Consider the following 12783-nt stretch of genomic DNA (forward strand, 5'->3'; position numbering starts at 1 on the left):
GGCCGCGCCGCCCCCGGCCCCGTCTCCCCTCCCGGGCGCAGGGGCCTGGCCGGTGCCCGTGGCCCGGGGCAGGGGGGCTCCGGCCCCCAGGTGAAGCCCTCGGGCCCTGCCCAGGCGTTGAAGGGGCATTTCCTAGGTTTTACTTCCATGCATCTTTGTAGAAACTCTTTCTCCCTCTCCACGGTCGACATGTGTCTGTCAAAGTCGGGGAGCTGATGATGTTTTGTGCAGCTTTGCTGCAGGTGTGAATTATTTCTGCAACATGATCTGAGCGGGCGCCTTTCCAGGCCGTGTCAGTAGCCCGGCTGCGCGCTGCTGGGGCTGCCTCCAGCTCGCGCCTCGGCGATGAAGTGATGACACGCGGTGGGTAAAGCTCTGATTATCAAGTTCAACTTAGTTTTTTTTTCTTTTCCTCAAAGAATATTTGTTGTCACACAGAACCGATAAGTTTCACAGCTTCTGCGATAAAAGTTTGTTTCCAGTTTGGTGTGGATGGGTGGGAAGGAGGCGAAGCGTGGCAGGACTTACACTGTTTGGAAACGACATAACTGCAAACTTCACCTGCAACACTTGTAAGTCTTGTGTAGGTTGTCTTTGCAAAACCAGCAGTTCTCTTTTTGGAAAGCTTCAGGCAAAGCTCAGATTAGTTTATCTGGATTGTGTTGCCTTCTTCCTTATTAATTTCCATTTTACTGCAGTAATGTTGCCAAGATTTCAAGTAACTACTCCTAGCAAGGTACATATTTCCATGTGTTGAATATATTTGCTTGTAATACCACCCTTAGATTAGCACGGAGGTTTCCATGCTACCAGATGCTGGTTTTTACACATGAAGATCTCCCAGCCACCCACACCCCGTGCTCTTGCTCCACCTTGGCCTGGGGGCAGTAACCAAGAAGACCTGTTTCTCATCTGGAAGTTAGTACTTCAGCTTTTCCACTCCAAACTGCCATTCTTGCACAACAGTTACCCTGCAGCTCTTTAACCAGAGGCTCTGGCTTACTTTGGGGCAGATTCAAACAGCTTTCTGAAAACTTTTTTTTTTTTTTTAAATGCGTTCTATTTTTCTTTTGAAGAATAAAGTATGGGGTCTTTGGGGATTTGTTTTTTAACTGCTGCTTCCTCTGTATATTTTGGCACCCCTGCAAGCTTCCCGCAGGGAGAATTAGTTTGTCTCTGCCTGGCCTTCACTGTGTTTTGAATTTTAGTTCTGGTAACTCCTGAAAATACTTCTTTTCCTACTGAATCTTTTTTTGGGTACAGATGGGAAACCTTGAAACCCTGGGGATCAATTTCAATTAACAGAAAATAAACACTGTGTAGCTCTCTGTCTAAATAGTTGTTCTGTTAGCATGCAGCAGTAACTGTTGCCTTAGGTTGTGTCGGTAAAGATTTGCAAGGCAAAGTTTGATCTTTTATTTGCATCTTTATTCTTAATATTAGAGTTGGATCAAATAGTGCTTTTGATCCTGAAGGACCTTATCTGCATGGGAAAGGTTTTATCTTGTTTTGATATATAGTGTGAACTTACAGCAGTCTGTTTTAATTTCAGTTTTTTATTGCAACTGATAATTGATAGAGTCTGTTGCTCTGAGGCTTCAACCTCTGTTCCCTGCACAGGAGCTCCCGGATTCCTTTGCTTTCCTTTTCCGGTCCCTGCCTCACTTTAAGTCTCATCAGGCTCACCGGCATGTGCCCACACATGCACCGCCAGGCTCTGCTCGCCTCTCCTCTTGCTGTTTCTGGTGTTCGCAGGTCACACTCAGCTCTGGTCCCTTCCTGCTGCCCTGCCTGTGCCCTGCTCCAGCCCAACTCCCAGCATGGTGCTTCGCTCACTGTCAGCCCAGGAGGTCCTTCAAGGATCCCACTTGCCAACTTCGGCTGTAACAACGTTATTGGGTGAAGTTAATGGAGAAGGTTTGTTAGTTAGAAAACAGCTATGTTTATCTTCTTCCGCAGTTTGTATTAAGTAATACAAGCTGAGCTACACACAGTTACAGGGAGTTTACGAAAGGATTGCTTCAGAGAATTGCATGTACATTATAGCTGAACAAACCAATAAAATGCAAACAGTACCATGGGGCTGTATCGTCTTTTTTTTTTTTTGTTTATTCAAAGAAACCTAAATCTACTGAATATGTTTTGAACATAGATTTATGTAATTTTTTCTTCAACCTGTATATTGTCCATTAAGGAGAGAAGTGATGGCAGGAGTCACAAATATTTAGCTGAATAAACTGCTTTTAAAAAGCATGATTACAAAGTGAGTGGAAAAGGAAGATTACATTTTTTCGACAACTGCAAAGCTTCCTGCTTTAGCTGTGAAGTAAGTGTTAAATGCTGGTCTTCAACTGGCTGGAGTGTCAGAATGCAGTGCACAGCTGGAATTGCTGAGTATGGTCCCCAGGATGTCACAGTTAAAGACCTTTCTGATGCGTAAGCCAAATATATAATGTAGATATTATACCTCTTAAAATATACTCAACTTACTCTGTATTAAGGGGAGGCTTTTGTGTCTTGTTCCTTCCAGTCTTGTGGTGTACTGCTGTTGGAATCAGGACCCTGTTCCACAGACAGTATAAACGTGCAGGGCTGCACATGTAGTTGCAAATTGTGATGAAAATGCATCTCAAAGTGTGGAAAAAAACAGAACATCCCCAAAAATCAAGCAGGGCATAGGAGCTACTTGAGGAGTAATGTTACCACATTATTCTGTGATGTGTGATGCCTGCTAGCTTAAAACTTCCACCTGCTACTAAGGAAATACCTTGTATTTCCTCACATGGGTCTTCATGTGTACGGATGTTCAGAGGTACTGCTTTCAGTAGAATTTCTTTACTGGAAACCTCTGTGTACCGGGAAGAGCACTTCTGAATACTGTTCTACTTTACTGCTGTATAAGTGGAGAGGGCAAGAAAACCACTGTCTGCTTGGAGTCTGTCCTGTGTATACAGTAGATTTATTTTGTATTTTTGAAACAGTTCTCTTAAAAACTTTTAAACTGCGTCTAGTGCTCCATAACCCGTGTTTGTGTCTCGGTACACGAGTCAGCTGCGGGCCTTCTGTAGCATGTCAGTGTGTGAGAGATGGACAAGGATTCTTGTAGGAGCTTTGGCAGGTCTGGAAACTTCAAACTTGGCAAAGTACTAGGAGAAATAGGTGATACGCAACAAGCATTGGATATTTGCTGAAGATCTAAGTCTGCCGGCAGGCCTGATGAATGCAGCTGGGAAGTTCTAACCTTGGTGCAAAGCTTCACGTCCACGCTGGGGAGAATGTTTGGGATTTCTTGCAGGAGCCAGCACCCCCAGGCTGGTTCTCTTGGATCAGTTTCTGGTTATCGGATGTTTGATATTTGAGGCTGTTGTCAGATTTTACTCTTGCAAGTACATTTTTGATGCAGGGACTGAAGTAAGCAGATGATGCTTTTGTGGCTTTCATGTAGGCTTTAGGGATTTTGAATAGCATCAGGGAAAGGGACGTGTCCCTGTCCAGACTTCTGTGGGTTCCTGTTGCTCCTTGTGTGTGGGGTCAGAGGGCCCAGAAGCTGCCAGCCCCCCCATCCCACTTGGGATAACTTTGCCACAGCAGTAGCCTGCAGCTGCCAAGGGCTCTTGGGGTGAAAGCATGATTGCAGTGTTGCAGGCACATGTTGTGATAGGAAGCGGAGATTGTTAACCGTAAAATAGGTAGTAAAAATGCACCTTTCATACAAATGTGAAATAAAATGTTACAAGCTTGCAGTCAATCTGCAGTACCTGATACACTGGGAGGCTAGCAAGCTCCATACTTCTTTGGATGAAAAGATTTCCTGGTGATACTATAATGTGTTTATTGTGACAATAGTAACCTGCATCCTACTTCCATTTGTATGCTGATTATCTATCAGGTGAGGAATAAAACAGCTCACAGCTGTAAATCTGGTAGACTGTAACGGGGAGATAATGATTTGTTAGGCAGCAATGATGAGCTGAGGTTCAAGCATCTCTGTTTCAGGGCAGTAGTGTAGGAAAGCCTAATAAAAAATTATCATCTGGGGACAGACTTTGTTTTGTGGCTTTAAAAAAAATTTTATTCTTCCAAACTGGTAAATCTTACCAGGATGGTTTCTGTGATATACCCTGTCCTGTGGTTGCTCTCTGTGTAAGCATAAATGCAGTAATGGAGCAGGCCTGAAGAATCTGTAGTGTAGGATCTGCTGTGATGATAGCAGTGCTCTCCATTTTAGTATCTTGTGTGGAAGCTAATGAGTTTTGTGAATTGGTAGGAAGCCTTGTAGGCTGTCATTGCTCAGTTGTCCAACCTGCTGCAGACTGAAGCTGTGGCTGTCCTACCTCGGTAGAAGGCACTCTCTGATAAGTATTTAAACTGGCATTTTCAGGGTTTGAACTTGAAAGCAGTTTCATTGTCAGTAGGTGGGTTTTGAAGATGAGGAGGGAGAAAGATCTTATGTCTCAATAGTGCTTGGTTTTGAGTGTTCTTGTCTTTTCAAGTATTATAGCAAACTTTTTTGCTCTGGCAGGATCTTGTAACAGGATATGCCAAGATTCGGAATGGAATATTTCAAGTGAAACCAGTTTTAATGATGTATTTTAAGGTATTTCTAAAGTGAAGCATTGAATGACAGACTGAAATGTAAGTAGGTGATGGCTGGAGGAACTGTATAGTCAGCCATTAGTATAATCAGTTTATTATAAATTTACTGACTGAAGAATTTTTGAGCGGGAGCTCACATGTGTTTTAAGAAAACCCCAACAACGAGATGAAAATTTAAACATATAGCTTAAAAAAAAAAAACCCAACAAACAAACCAACCAAAAAACACCCCTGCAGAAAGCATTTAACTAAATTAGTATCTCAGATAATGAAACTTCTAACTTATACGATTGAATCAGGGTTTGCATTTGCCATGGACTGAGTGCATATCCAGATACTTGCTTATCTGACATGTAGAAACTTTTTAGACTGTAGTAACTTGATCATGTGTTGGAGTGTTGGTTTGTTTTTTTTTTTCATGCAGACACTTGTGCTAGTAAACTGCCAGATGAAAAGGCAGTTTAAGTCAACCTTACATTATATGCAGTGTTGGCTATTGGGAAGAAAAGAACTTTTAAGGGAGATGATGGCATAATTTTAATTGGGTTTGGTGTGTGTTTTTCTTAACATCCATACGGGAAGTGTTGAGGCAGTGAGGAGATTTCTACGTGGATCCATTAGTGTCTGTGCTCATCCTTGTTCTCAGCTGCTTGCACAGAGATCCACACTTTGATTGCAAAGGAGCTTGTGGAATAAGATACCTAATTTAACTGCAGCTTATAGAAATATGTCCTCTTTGAAAGTTTGAGAGAAATAATAGGCAATTCCTGTTAGCGTGAGAAATGTGTTGAAGGACTGGGGAATTGTGTGGGTAGATAATCAAAAGGGCCCAGATGAACAAAATCAAAATGGAAGCAATTTGCGGGAGGGTGGCTGGTGAGAACTTTCTCCTCTGTGATCCTGCCATGGCCTGGACAGCTGTGAACTTGGGCACAATGAAAATGTACCAAGCAAAGCTGCATTTTGTGTATGAGTAAATGGTTGTGTAAGCTGCCATATCACGGTGTGTGACATGTCATGGTGAAAGGGAGCTGAGGTAATGAGGTGATGCGGGCATGAAACTTGGCTAAAATGATTTTACAAGAACAAGTTTTTAACCCACTGTGTGGGATTATTTAGGATTAGGGGTTGATAAACTCATGGCAGGTATGAGGAGGTCCTGATACTGTGTCCTCTTAGGCAGGAGGTTTCAGTTTTAAGATGGATTTAGTATCTCTCAGACAGCCTGTGAGGCTTAATTTACTAAAGGTTGAGAAGTGTAGAGGTTCAATATGGTTGAAGCATGCTGTTGTGTTATGAAATAGTTTGTTTCAGTAGGGCCAAAAATACAGTTTTTCAGTTTTTACTGCTATTTTTTTTTTCCTTTTAAATTAAAGGAAAATCTGCAAATGCTACATCTTTCTATGAGTCTCTGGTGTTGGAATGTTACCTTTCATCTACTTAGACAGATTATTACTCCTGACAGTTCCTGGGGAACATGATGGGGGAAGATTCTTAGTTCAGAGTTCTTCTGTTGAAGATTTTAGATAGAAACCTATTCCATCAGATGAGGTAGCCTATGTCAGTCTGTTTTGAAACAACTGAGTTTGTTGGATGAAAAGTTCAATTTTTAAGTAACATTTTCCTGTGGGGATTGATCTCTGTTGTTGATAAAATGCAGTAATGTTACTGCAGCAAGTAAGTTGTGGTCCCATTAAACATTAAGATGTGAATTCTGGCTATAAGTATTACTTTGTGCTCAGATTCCTTCATTCCTTGAAGTCCTTTCTCTTGCTCTATATATTTTACATGGCTTTATCACTTCGATTGGTAACAAGTCAGATGATGCTTACAGCTCCAGACAGAACGCAGTTGCCAGCCGTATCTGTGTCAACTGAAGACTTGCACACTGCTGGGCAAAGCTGTTCAGGGTCTTAGTGCTGCAGGACCTACTCCAGGTTGTATTACTGATCGGCAGTATGACTTTGGGCAAGATCTATTTCTTCCCTTTTACCTGTGTAATCAGGTGTTTTGGAAACCAACTGTCTTCCCGTCTTTATTTTATTAGTGCTACCCTAATTTTAGTCAAGAGCTTTATGTAACAAATAACAGGCACATCTTTCTACAGTTCAGAATAGTTCTTTACCTTGACGAGATGTTCTGTCTTGCTGATAGGGGTTGGATGCAAGGATAAGTATATATTTTTCTTGATACTATGAATTTTTCTCAAGTATTCCTATTTTTCCTTTCTCTTCTTTCTGTTGTTGTTACAGTAAGGTCATTAATATTTTTCAAACAGGAGTTTTAGGTTTAGAAAAATGTGAAGCATGATATGGACACACTGATTGATATAATTATGAAAATCCATATATTTGGCAAGTTGTGCTTTAAAGGCAGGGCAAGAGTTGGCAGCTTGTAGTACTGTTGCTTGTCCAGGGTGCTCTTCACAGGTAACCTGCTGTGTAGTACTGTATTGAACCTTCTACCTAGCAGCTGCTTCTTGGGGAACGTGATCATTGCCCATGCATGGCTACAGAAGGTAGAGCTTCACCTTGTGTTTTTTGAGTTTGGAAGCTATAAATACAGTCTTGGGACTGGTATTCTGCTGCCGTTCTCCTGATGCAAGAGTAAGTTACATCAAGGGCTATTAAATGTTTCTGCTGGATTTTCTATAAGCTTAACTTAAATTCTGCAGCTTAAAATAGCCATTATTTCTCAGACTGTAAATTCCTTTCTTGTCAAATTCACATTTCTTTCTCTCTTTTTGCCTGTATCCTTGTTCTTTTGTTCTGAAGCTTCATACTGATGACCTGGTCTTCACTTGCTTCTTTCCATACCTGATTTGTCTTCCCTCCCTCCTCCTTGCATCTCAATACCCTGTCATCTTTTTATTTTTTTTCCCTCATGACCTCACCTGAAATTGTACCCATTGGTGCATAGTTCTAGATGTGAATTTCCTCATCATGTCTTTGACTCTGTACTTATAAAAGAAAGAAGCTGGCATATATGCTTATTATACCTATACTTACATGCTAGGATTGTATGCTTCTGTAGGCCGAACCTGCGGCTAGGAATTGTCATCTTTCCTTGCCTCTCTTCCAGGTGCTCTGCACCACTCTGCTGCCTTTCTCTGCCTGCGGTCTGGTTGTCCCAGTTTGTACCCCTAGTCTGTTGTGAGAGTGCCTTTCCTCTACTTTGTGGTCCTACATTCAACGGAATATGACATCGCTGATGCAGGGAAGGGGATGCGTAGGATGATGGTCTGGACTTGCACCTTGTCTGCCTGTCCTTGCCCGGATCCGTTGCTCAGCTGTGCGGTGTGTTCAGGCCCAGGTTGGGGCTATGTGGAGCTTCTGCTGTAGCTGAGTTTGGAAGGTGGTGTTTGATTAGAGCAGACTGCTTAGGGCTTAGTCTCCCTAGGTTCTTGGTATAGTTTTACAAGTGAATTGTGCATTTTGAGCAAATGACTCATTTTTTTCAGGGATCGTTTATGAAGTACAGTTAATGTACTTGACACACAATGCAAGGTGTGCATATATAAATGGCTAAATAATTTGTGAATGAGGGCACTGTTAGAGAGACTGATATAGAATAAGGTAGAGCAGTTCCTCATGTTGTTAAGTATGCAGAATAGTTCTACTTTGCTTCACCTGACAAAGCACATCAGTTCTTTATGAACAGATATATTAGTCAGCTTTTGTGACCTCCAGAGGAAACACATTGCAGTCAATGAACTTCAAGGCAAAATAACTCTTCTAACGTGCTAACCAGTCTCCTGTCAATGGCCCGAGTTGCTCTTGTGGCTAGGGCCAAAACTATGTGATTTTAAGAGCTGGGTGGAACTGCAGACTATTAAAATGAATATATGGTCTGACTGGAACCTGAACTGCAGGTATTTTTGTCTTGAGGAGAATGGCTGTCTGCCAGAAGAGTGTGGGGCTCTCAATGAGTGATACTGGGGATGGGGGATTGTCTTCCATGATCTGAACAGCAATAAGAAACATATCTTGTCAAAGACTTGCCATCACGTAAAACAGTCTACAGCTTTGCTCTGTAACTGGAAGGACCCAATACAGATGCTGAGATCAAGATCCTCTCAGGCTGTCAGAATGCAAACTGCGCTTGTGAAATCCTGGTCTGGAAGAACTGTTCCACTGCTCAATCAGTTTTAGAAGACTGAAGTCATTCAACTAATTAGGCATAATTCAAAATTGACTAACAAGCAACAACAGCATATTTTGTGGTGATTGCTGTCTATTCAGACTCCAAAAGGGCGCTTTTTTTTTTTTCTTAAGACAAGGTTTTAAAAGGTGGAAAGAAGGTGGATAGAGACAGAAAAATCCATGTGGATGAACTTCAAATACCTTGTAGTGAGTGAAATAAAAGCCTGTATGGAGTTATAGGTAGAATTAAAAAAAAAAACCAACCCCAAACCAACAAACCAGAACCAAACAAACCCACCACTGTGAACTTTTAAATGAACATATTATTCACTTTGCCATGTAACTGAGGTTCTGCATGTTAAACTTGCCTTTTATTAAATCAAGTCGTGTTGGAATTCCAATTTACATTGTCTAAGAAATTTTTGTTTGCTAGCCCTTTCTTAAAAGGTGATATTTGCCTCTACTTGTTAAGCATTTTTAATCTTGTGAATGTACTGGCTTTGAATGTCAGCAAGTGTGAAGCTCTGTAATATTTCAGCCTATGAGTTCTGAAAAAAAAAAGGACAAGCATTTGTCCTTTTACAGTGAGATGGGAGGGCTTCCCTCTAGATCTGCAAGCAGTAGGTGAGTTTTGGGAACTCTGAATAAGGAGCCACTGTGTGCAGTGAACAAATCAGGAGTGTACATGTGACTAGAACATTAGCAGAGTACCTGAAAGGTAGAAAGGACATTGATGGTAGAGTTGCTAAGAGTATTTATGAACAATTCAAATTGGCAGTACCAGTTGTACCCTAAAAATCTTCCATGGGGAGTGTTAGCTTCTAAATTGCAAGTTGGAGGCAGAGCGTTGTCAGCTTTTTTTCTTCCTACAAAGACTGTGACAGCATCACACTTTTTTGAAACATTTTTTCATTGCAACCTTCCTTTTCCAAAAAAGTCTAGAATAGTTTGTGACCTTTTTTCATACTTTTATGTCCATTAAGAAGCACAACATCCAGTTTGCTTCCTCCTTCCAGTTTGCTTCCTCCTTCCAGTTTGCTTCCTCCTTCCAGTTTGCTTCCTCCTTCCAGTTTGCTTCCTCCTTCCAGTTTGCTTCCTCCTTCCAGTTTGCTTCCTCCTTCCAGTTGAAACAAAACGTTTTGCAGCATAATTTCCTATTTGCACTGCAACTGAAGTGATTTACTTTTTGAAATTCCTGTCCTTTTGAACAGATGAGATATTAGTAGGCATTTCGTGGAGAACTGATTCATTTGAGATTAAGGGGTAGAAGTGTTTGTCTCTTACATCAACAGTCTTCCTGAAGTAGTGGGTGCTTGATGACATCGGTTTACACATCTATACTTTTTCATCAGTCTCACTTTTTTAAGATAGTATAGAATGCTTTTGCCATTCTTATGCAAAACTATGCATATTACTTACAGCAGCAGTGTCCATTGTCTTTTCCTGCAGCAGCTTTGATAACTTTCAGGCTTTCAAAATTAAAGTCTCTCTACTTATTAATGACTTCTACAAGAGTTAGATTTCAGCATTTAATCAGATTGGGTATCCTTAAAATTTCTAATGGGATTCTTGAAAATCTGCCAGTGGACTATATAGTTTTTCTGATGAATTGTTTTAATGGAGCTCTGCCTTGCTATTTGGTTAACAGTCTTCATGGTAGCCTCAGGCTGCTTACTTTCCAATTTCCTTGTGTTATCTGTAGATAAATGTCCACCTTATTGGAGCTTAATGGCCAATTAGCTGAGTCAAATGAAATCTAAAAATACAAAAAGCAGTCTGATCACTGGCAGGATTTTCTCCTCCTAACTGAGGTTGAAGCCAGAGTTGCTGGCCTGCTGGCTGCCACTGCTCCTTGTAAGTGACAGGGGGAAACTGTTGTTCCGCCTGTAAAGGACTGTTTAGCTCATTTTTCCCAACAGTGTTGGTACTTCATTTGTTTGCTCATCAAGGGTTGCAAAATTAGGGAGCCCACTTTTGTGAACAGGCTTTCCCATTTAAGAAGAGATCAATGTTAACTTCCTTTGGGCCTGTATCAGAGACCTGTGTCAGGCCTGTCACATCCTGTTAAAATTAAACTCGCATGTCTTAAACTTCTAAAATACTTGGTGGTTGTCTCTGTTTTGGACAGGAAGCATGTCCGAATACGGGATATTTGAAGGGGACAGTGACTTTTGGGAAATAGGGCACTTTCCACCTTTGCCTGTCTGGCCCTTGAAGGTGGGATGAGTGGGGTGTTTGCAAACATGAGCCTTCCAAGCTATTTTTTGCATCCCTATAAGAAAACTCATTTGGCGTAGATTTAGTAAATATTCCAGTGTTGTTGTTTACTTCAGTTTGGAAGGACTGTGTTGGACTTGTTTTGGAAAAAATGTATTATTGCAATGCTGTAGTAAATGTTTTGGTTAGAGAACAGTTTGAGTGAGCTCGACTGTCAAAATTAACCCCTAGGTGCAAGCACCTGTACCAAGAGCTAGTCATTGCGTATCTCCAGGACAGAGTCCTTCTGGATACCTTGAAACGTACAGATTCATAATCTGGTTTTAAAGCTTCCCAAGTTGTTCGCTTCTTCTCCCACAAATCATGCTCCAGCATTAACAAAAGTCAGGGGTAGGTATGTATGCGTGCAAGAGGAAATTAAAAACTGACACCATACCAGGGGTTCTTACCGAGCCCCTGTGAGTAGGGGCTCGGTAAATAAGAGGGCAGTTAATTTCTATATCTAAAACTAGTTGGAACTTTCTAGGTCCAGAGGATCACTTATCTATATAGAGTCATTGTGTGAATTGAATCTAGTTGGTAGTTGAACAGGCAGAAATTTGGGAAGTTGGAGTTTTGTCTGTAACAGAATGAGCCTACCCTTATTTTAATCAGAATCCCTGGAGTGGGTATTAGCTGCATTCCTGCTCAAAGGTTTTTGGTTATGACTTTGCCTGTTTACTACTGAGGAATAAATTATTCAAGATACACCTGTGGGTTTTCATATTAATAATTCACATTTTTATGATACTTCTTAAAAAACAGTTTATATATATGAAAAACTACTGATCAGCATGTATCTTCAGGTACCCATCTCCTTGGCATCTGAGCAGCACAGAAACAAATTATGGATGCTTGCAGCATTCCCATGGGATAGGAGAACATTTGCAATCAGTAACAGATAAAGGAAACTGAAGCCAAGCAAAGCAGAGTAATATAATCATATCAGACATCTGTGGCAGGGCTGAACCCTGTCTCCAGTCTTGTCAAATTCCACCCAGAAAGCTGCCCTTTCCTGAAAGGGACGCTGTCTGCAAGGCTGGGCTGTGTCTCAAGTACTGACATTAATCTTGCTCCTCCTGAAGCTTACGTCACCAACATTCCTGTTGCGGAGGACACTGGTGTGAAACCATTATGTTGTTTAACCCAGCATCGTGGTGTTTAGATGACATATGGCTGCCAGTTTCTAAAGCTGAAATCTGTGTCTGCCTCAACTCTGGCAACTGCCGTTGATGGTGAAAGGTCTGGAAGTGTGAGAGACTTAGATTTAAGTGTGTGTAGACAATACATAGGACCTGGTAAGAACTAGGAAGGACAGGATAGGTAACACCATGTGCAGTGAATGCTCATGTCCTCCTGTGTCTTTGGTGTTTAATAGCACAAACAGATAATGGCATCAGTGAAAATCTCAGGTGTGAAGTATGGTAGGAGTAGACCGAGTTCTCTTTCCTAGATTACTTTTAGAGTTAGTGATAGGAAATGTGCCTGTGTGGTGTTACTGACAGCCTTGAGTGGCTGGCAAGAGTGTTTTAAATCCAGGACTGAATTCTTTGGCTTTCTGCTGAGCTTCTAAGTTGAATTTATTTGCGTTGGCAAAAAAGTTGGCTGACTTGAAGACATGCTATGCACAGACTTAGTGTCTTGAAATAGTAGGGCTTGAAGATCTTTGCTTTCTCAGGGGCAAATTCTGTCACTGAACATATGTTGTCGATCACATTTTGAAGTATTTTTTTCGCTGGCTCCCATTTTGTTGCCCTTTACTTTGAACCCTCCTCACCCCCCCCCCCCC

General features: G+C 41.4%; 1 protein-coding gene across 1 annotated transcript in view; it reads left to right on the top strand.

The window, feature by feature from the left end:
- Positions 1-517: 517 nt before the first annotated feature.
- LDLRAD3 (low density lipoprotein receptor class A domain containing 3) overlaps positions 518-12783 on the top strand; it is a 113474-nt gene continuing 101208 nt past the window's right edge. The window contains exon 1 of the mRNA XM_026850508.1: positions 518-572. The gene's annotated coding sequence lies outside the window, so the exon portion shown is untranslated. The remainder of the gene's footprint in view (positions 573-12783) is intronic.

Source organism: Athene cunicularia (genome assembly GCF_003259725.1).
Source record: "Athene cunicularia isolate RWA chromosome 5 unlocalized genomic scaffold, athCun1 chr5_part2, whole genome shotgun sequence".
NCBI lineage: Eukaryota > Metazoa > Chordata > Aves > Strigiformes > Strigidae > Athene > Athene cunicularia.